Here is a 7,241-nt window from a genome sequence, read left to right as displayed (position 1 = left end):
AATTAACTAATGCACATTTTCCATAATGTCTTTCCTAGCACATTCCCCAATGTTTTTGCTAGAAGTTGCTTTTTCTTCATGACTGATTGCTTTTATGTTACCACTGTGCTATTTCACTTCTTCTATTTCACTGCTATTTATGCCTAATTCTATCTGATAACTGTCCATGCTTTTGTACCCAGTGTGTGCTGAGCTTTTAGTGGAAATGCTGTCATCATGTCATCCCATCTATAGCATTCAATATGTCAGACCTCAGTCTATTACAAAGGTTATGGTAACTGACTATCGATAAGCTTTCCTTTCCTATCTACTTGTGCCACATTTCTAGCCTTACCATTCCTTGGAGCTAGTCTTACCCTTTTCCCCTTATGCTTTAGATGTGCTGAGCATATGTTCTCCATTCTCTGTATCTCTCCATTCAGGGCACCCATCTCATAAAGCAGAAACAGGGTTTTGTTAAATCCTGTGTGGTTGGAACTTAGTCGGGTTAAAACTGTCTCTTCCTATATCTTCTAATCCCATCTTGTGCATGAATAGTTTTCTGCACGCTTTAATATTCTCTTCTGCTATTGTCCCGGCTTCATCTCTCCTGGCATTTAATGTCTGTTTCTTGAGCTTCAACTTAGCTTCTCTTTTACCAAAAGGTATATCTCTGATCTATTACTATTAGGGTTAGGGGAGCTAAAACAAATATTTTGTTACCTTTAGCCTCTTATTTAATATTTGTTACACGGCCAAAAAAATTAACTTGAAATCTGCTACATTCCGAGGTTGACCTTATTGCACCGGAGCAAATTCTAAGCACTCTTCACATGGAGGCATTAAGTGCTGGTTCAGCATACTTGAGGTAGTACCTCCACTTTAAATAGAGGTCTGGATTAGGACTTCCTTCTCTTTGTCTCCAAACATGTTTACCTTGATCCAGGTGTTTGTCATGTGTCTTTTGAATAACCTTCAATGTGAGTAGCTGTTTGGACTACTTATGGTACTTCAATGTGCAATATTTAATGTAATTTAAAGGCAAGATGTTGTAATTTGTTTCCTTCTTGAAACCATGGCAATTATCTTGGTAATAAACATTGTGGACTACTGATTTCAACCCTTATTTTCTAGTGTTTTTTTTGTCTCCAGTAGAGCCTTAAAACATTAACACTACATATACACATCAGTGTACAGCAGATCTTTCCACGTACCCATTTCATCTAAACATCTTTCCCATGGTTTCTCTACATAACTTCCCTTCCCTTCCCATAACCCTTTTGTGTGAAAAGCAGGTAGCACAACTTAAATGACCTGTTAAATGCCCTTTGTTTTTGTTTTGTTGTTTTTTTTTATTGCTTCCTTGATTTTACCAAATAGACTTGGGGCATCTCATTCCCTTGTCCAGATGACCCTATCATCTGCATAGAGATCTTACACTGCGAATACGCTGAAAGAAAACACTGAACACACCTAACGAGAGCATGTACAGCGAAAATAGATTTGGAAAAGACATTTTAATGATTTCTGAGGAGATTTAGTGCTTAAGGCAAATACTATTCTTTACTATTTGATTCACCAGTGCTGCCAGACAACATGTAGCCTGCATTGTAATCATATAGGCATTACAAGACCAAAAAATTGGCCAAGCATTGTTATGATAATGAGATAACCTCAGCTTTGTACGAAGCTCAAAGACACACAATCACATTTTACACAAGCCACCAGCAATACTAAAGAAATGTTGCTCAGAATAGAGGCAAAGAGACCATGCCACTTTCTGCTACATTATCAGCTGTAAAACTTGCAAAATTTTCACCCAGGATTAACTCTGGGTCCCAAACCAGACTTTACATCAACCACAGCCCAAATCTACCAGTATGGAAGAGTACCAAAACAATAATTTTTTTTTCAGACCTACAAAGTCAAACACAATAGGTTGTTAACTGAAATGTAACATGAAGGTTCGATATGTGGTGAATGGATCACTCTTAAAGAAACTGCAGGATAGAGATGGATAACTTTCTGGAGCAGTCAATTAAAGCACACACTTCAATGCCTTCAACAATAGCAATGTTGTTAGAAGAAACAGGGCTATCACGTTGTTAGTCACTGTCATCAGGCAATAACTGTTGGGAATCTGTCTGTGGCTGTGACGTAGTGGCTGTTGTTTGCCCCTCAACAGCGGTTGAAAGTTTAACTGGTGGTTGGAGCTAGAGTGTGTACATCTTTCAGTGGACTGAAGGCGAACACAGCCCCTGCTTGTGGACTTGCATCTCTATTTCCCCCGTGGCACTAGACTAGGAATGTGTCTGTGTCCTGCCAACCTGCTTTTATTTACACTCCCACTTACATCACAACATAAGCCTTCCTCAGATACTTAGTATCCTCCACTGCTTTGCCGGTAACTCAGAAGGGCATAAGACCAGACTCTCTAACTCCAAACCAAATCACAAAGCCATACTTCTCTGAGTGTAATCAGTCAACAGCTAACGCCTGTGCCAATTAAACTCCTGGCACTGCTCCCATTAGCCGCTCCCCCAACGCTCTCCTGCAGCTGACCACAAACCGCACCCCACTACCACACCCACTAATCAGAAGGTCAGTGGTTTGATCCCATTGCAGTCTCCATGTCAACTTACTGGAGGCTGTGCCATTGTTGTGTAAGTGTCTGTGAATGGTTATCTCTCCTGATGAGCTGGTGGCACCTTGCATGGTAGTCCCTGCTGTCAGCTGCTGATCCGGTTCTACACAGGAATAATCCAGTCTGTTCTATGTACATCCATCATCGTCTTGTTTGGGTCTGCCACCAAACAGGCCAACAACAGATTGCAGCACACTATAAGGACTGCTGATAATATCATTGGAGCCAATCTGCCCTCCATTCAGGACTTCTGCACTTTTGTCACCGACTTTGTATTTCCGTTTGGCAGGTGTTGGTTTTCTGGAAGAGAAAGCACAAGGATGAAGCTTCTGGTCAGAGCCAAAATGTTAGGATAACATTGCTTCAACCCTGGTGTCGGAAGCATCCATCTTCCATAGACTTGAGTGCTGGATCAGGCTGAATGAGGACTGGGGCTGATGTGAACAAACCCTTCAGCATTGAGAACACAGCAGCTGCCTCTGAGGACCAGGACAACTGGGAGAAAGGTGAAGTCATCTGGTCAAGGGGACCCCAACCCTGCTATGGTCCTCAGTAAAAGCTGACATGGCCTTTCCTCCACAGCCTCAATTTTCTCTGGGTCCACCTACACCAGTCCACTTTCAATGACAGAACCCAAATAACTTACAAAGGCAGAATGAAATTCACATGTCTTGGCTTTGGCAAACAACTTGTTTTCCAGCAATCTCTGCAAAACCTGCTGCATGTGTCTAGTGTGCTCCTCCTGACTCCTGGAAAAACATCTAAACATCATCCATGTAGATGAAAACAAAACAGTTAAAAAAATCCCACAGGACATCATTTACCAGATTCTGGAAGAGGGCGGGAGCATTGGTGAACCCAAATGGCATTACCAGATATTCAAAATGCCCCAGTGGTGTGTTGAACACTGTCCTGCATTCATCTCCTTCTCTTTTTGCCACCAAGTGGTAAACATCCAGGAGGTCCAGTTCGGTGAAGATGGTGGCTCTCTCAAAACCAGATGAGGGTAATGGCAGGGGATACTTGTTTTGAACAGTGATAACACTGATGCCACGGTAGTCAGTGCAAGGACAGAGAGACTTATCTTTCTTGGAGACAAAGAAAAAAACAGCACCAACAGGTGAAGAGAAGGGGCGAATGATGCCTGCTGTGAGGGAATCATTGATGTAGGTCTCCATTGGCTCCCTCTCGGGGCGTGGCAGGTTGTAGAGACAACTTGGTAGGAGGGCTCTGGGAAGGAGATTGATGGAGCAGTCATATGGGTGGTGGGGGGGTAGTGAGATGGTTAACTCTTCACTAAACATCTCACTGAGATCATGGTTTTTAGGAGGCACTGCGGATAGGTCTGTTGGTTCTATTGCTTTGCGGACTGAGGAGACTTTCTCAGGAAATGCAGTGGACTGGAGACTATAGGTACATTCCGATTCTCTTAAATAGCATCCACGTTTCCCTCACTTCTCTTGGCTGAACGCCTCTTCCTGGTGAACAGGTGGTAATTTTCTGACCTGAACTTTATCTTTGGAGAACGTAACGTTAAGTTCGGCACGTCTGAATTACAGCCATTCACTGCAGGATACTTACACTTAAACAGTTTCTTCACCTCATTCAAATGTGCCAGCTGTGGGGGCGGAGTCTTCATACAGTTCAGTAGAAAGACTTCCAGGAAGGATGCACTCATGTATCCTTGCTTATGGCTCCTCCGAGATCCCTCCTCGCTTCTTGATCCTTGCTCCTCGGAGCAGAAATTAGAGCTTTGGGATAAAGAGAAGATGAAGCAGGTACCTGCAGCCTCGACATAAGTGAGGTCTTAGTTGTGGGTAGACACGCCCAATACCCCTACTGCTATTGGTGAGTCCAGTCTTTTGGACAGGACAGATCACCGACACTACAGTAGTGGGTCACATCTTATACAGAGAGGAGATACGCCAGCTCACACAGTGGTGTTCAGCCAACAACCTGGTGCTGAACACAGGGAAGACCAAGGAGGTCATTGTGGACTTCAGGTCCAGAAAGACGGATCACGCCCCCCTCCTCATTAGCGGAGAACTGGTGGAGCGTGTGGACAACTCCTCCAGATCTCTCCTGGTCCATGAACACCTCCATCAGGAAAAGCGGTACAGGAGCATCCGCACCACCACTAACAGACTGAGGGACAGCTTCTTCCCCAGAGCTGTTAGAGCTATCACCCCCAGCAGCCCCTCACTGCAGTGAGAGACTGTGAGAACTGTGAACCACTGCACACCGCACTTTACACCTACACCTCCACCTCCACCTGCACCTTCTGTGTACTTGACATTTAGGTATACACACACACTTAACTAAATTAAATACATTTTAGTATATTTCAGCTGCTGTTGGTACATTTCACTGGTATATTTTATTGTTAATTGTTTATTGTTTAGTATATTTTTATTGCCTTAGTATATTTTCAATTCTGGTATATTTTTAGTTGCATTTACGAATATTTTTACTGCATGTTGGTTTATTTTATTCTAGTATCTTAACTTTATTTGAGAATCTTTCTTATCTTTCTTATTATCTTGTTTCTAACATTGCAAATTTCATTGGCATGTCATGCTCAATGACAATAAAGGAATCTTGAATCTCTTGAATCAGAACGCAGTATCCTGAGTCTACAAAATACAAAAATTCAACTGCCTGTATGTGACACTGTTTCTCCTCAAAAGACAGTCGGACTCTCCTCAGTTGAATGGGTTCCTCTCTGGCGATGGTGACAGCAGAAGCCATTTCTTCAGACATTGGAGAATGCCTTAACGATGGGGTGGATGAGATCACTGAGCGAGAGGAAGGAGCAGATGAGTTAGAGAGTCTCTCTTTGTCTTTCCTGGATTCAGCTCTTAAACCTGATTGCTAAACTGACCACTGCCTGTAGGTCTAGGGAAAAATCCCTGGTGACTAATTTGTCTTTCAGCTGTTCGTTCAAACTTCTGATGAAAACATAGGTGAGTGCTTCCTCGTTCCATCTAGTACACCGCTGCCAGGGTCCAGAACCCCAAATAGTCTGCAACACTCGGGACTCCCTGTTTCAAATTTAGAAATCTTCCATAGACATTCCCCACAAGGTCTGGATGGTCAAACACATTACATAATTCAGTAATGAACATTTCAAAAGACATGTCCTTCAACTGTCCCTTAGCCTAAAGTGCCTCTGATCATACATACATAGTCAGGATGGCAGGACAGCAGGCAAGCAGACAAGGTAAAAGATCTCAAAATACTGAAGTGTTTTCTTCAGGAGTCTTAATGGCATGCAGGTGTGTTCAGGAGAGGAGGAGGCGGGACCTGACCTGCCAGCCATGTCCTGCAGTAAAACATGCACACACAACAGACAGGGGAAAGGTAGATGTTATGTTGGTGCAGGGAAAAAATACACGGCTACACAAGTAATACGTTTGACCGTTTACTGAGGTGCGTAACTGATATATATATTTTTTATATCTCATACGTCACTACGTCACTGTATTTAAACCAATCACACAACATCCCCCTTTGTAAGAAATATCTGCAAGATATTATTAAAGTTAACTGATTTTTTCAGAACTCTGTTATTATATTGTTACACACCACTGAGACTGTTGAAATAATACTGCATAATACTGCTGTAATGATTTTCACATTAGCTGTTTTAAACTTAGATTGCTTCAAACTTCAACTTTAAACTGAATTCAAGTATTTAACTTTAAACTATTCAAGAGAAAAAATAAAACTGCATTCTGCTCTATAAATCCAGTCTCTTGGGTTTCACTCCTTCTCTGCCACTCCTAGTTCTGGTGGCAGACTCTGAGTGTAGAGGTAGCTGAGGTGGCACAGAAGGGGCCTGTTGTGGAGGTGTGTGCACTTGAGCAGGACCCTCCGATGCGCCTTGTTGGCTGGCTGCGCCCTCTAGAGGTAAGAGGTGTTTTCTGATCTTGCGCATTACTCCCTGTGGTCCTTCCACTAGATACGATCTGGGGGCTGAATAAGGTGACAGAACAGTCCCTTCAGCTTTCACATCCGCCATCCACACCTCAGTGCCGGGTGTGAGTGGCCTCAGGTCGCGTGCTCGTGCCTTTTGTTGAACGCTGCCACATCCTGCTGTCTCCTCTCCCTTTCTGTAGAAGCCAACTTCTCTCGATCAGGAAGCTCGGGAAGCAATGTAGAAGGAAGTTGCGGGACAGTGGTCCTGAGCCTGCGCCCCATCAGCATTTGTGCTGGGCTGTAGCCATTGGCTAGTGGTGTTGCTCTATATGCAAGCAGTGACAGGTAAGGATCTTTTGCCTTTCTGCTCTTTCTCACCAGTACTGCTTAAGGACTGCATTCAGTGTGTTATACTCTGGCCATCCACTTTGGCACATGGCCATGACTTGTGAACAGGTGCTATCTGCAAGGTAAGTGGCGCTGGCAGGTAAGTTACACATGATGCTATCCACATAAATGTTAGTGTCCTCCATTAGGCTATTGGCTGTGCTGCTGGCTCTGGTGCTATTGTTTACTGGTGCAAAAAGTGTGTCAGCTGTATGTAGTGTCTTACCGGGTACATGGTGGACTGTGTAGGAGTAGGTCATGAGCCTCATACGTAACCTTTGAATCCGTGGCGGCAGTTCAGACAGCGCTTGAT

This window comes from Chelmon rostratus, chromosome 15 (genome assembly GCF_017976325.1).
Source record: "Chelmon rostratus isolate fCheRos1 chromosome 15, fCheRos1.pri, whole genome shotgun sequence".
Taxonomy (NCBI): domain Eukaryota; kingdom Metazoa; phylum Chordata; class Actinopteri; order Chaetodontiformes; family Chaetodontidae; genus Chelmon; species Chelmon rostratus.
This window is presented reverse-complemented; position numbering follows the sequence as displayed.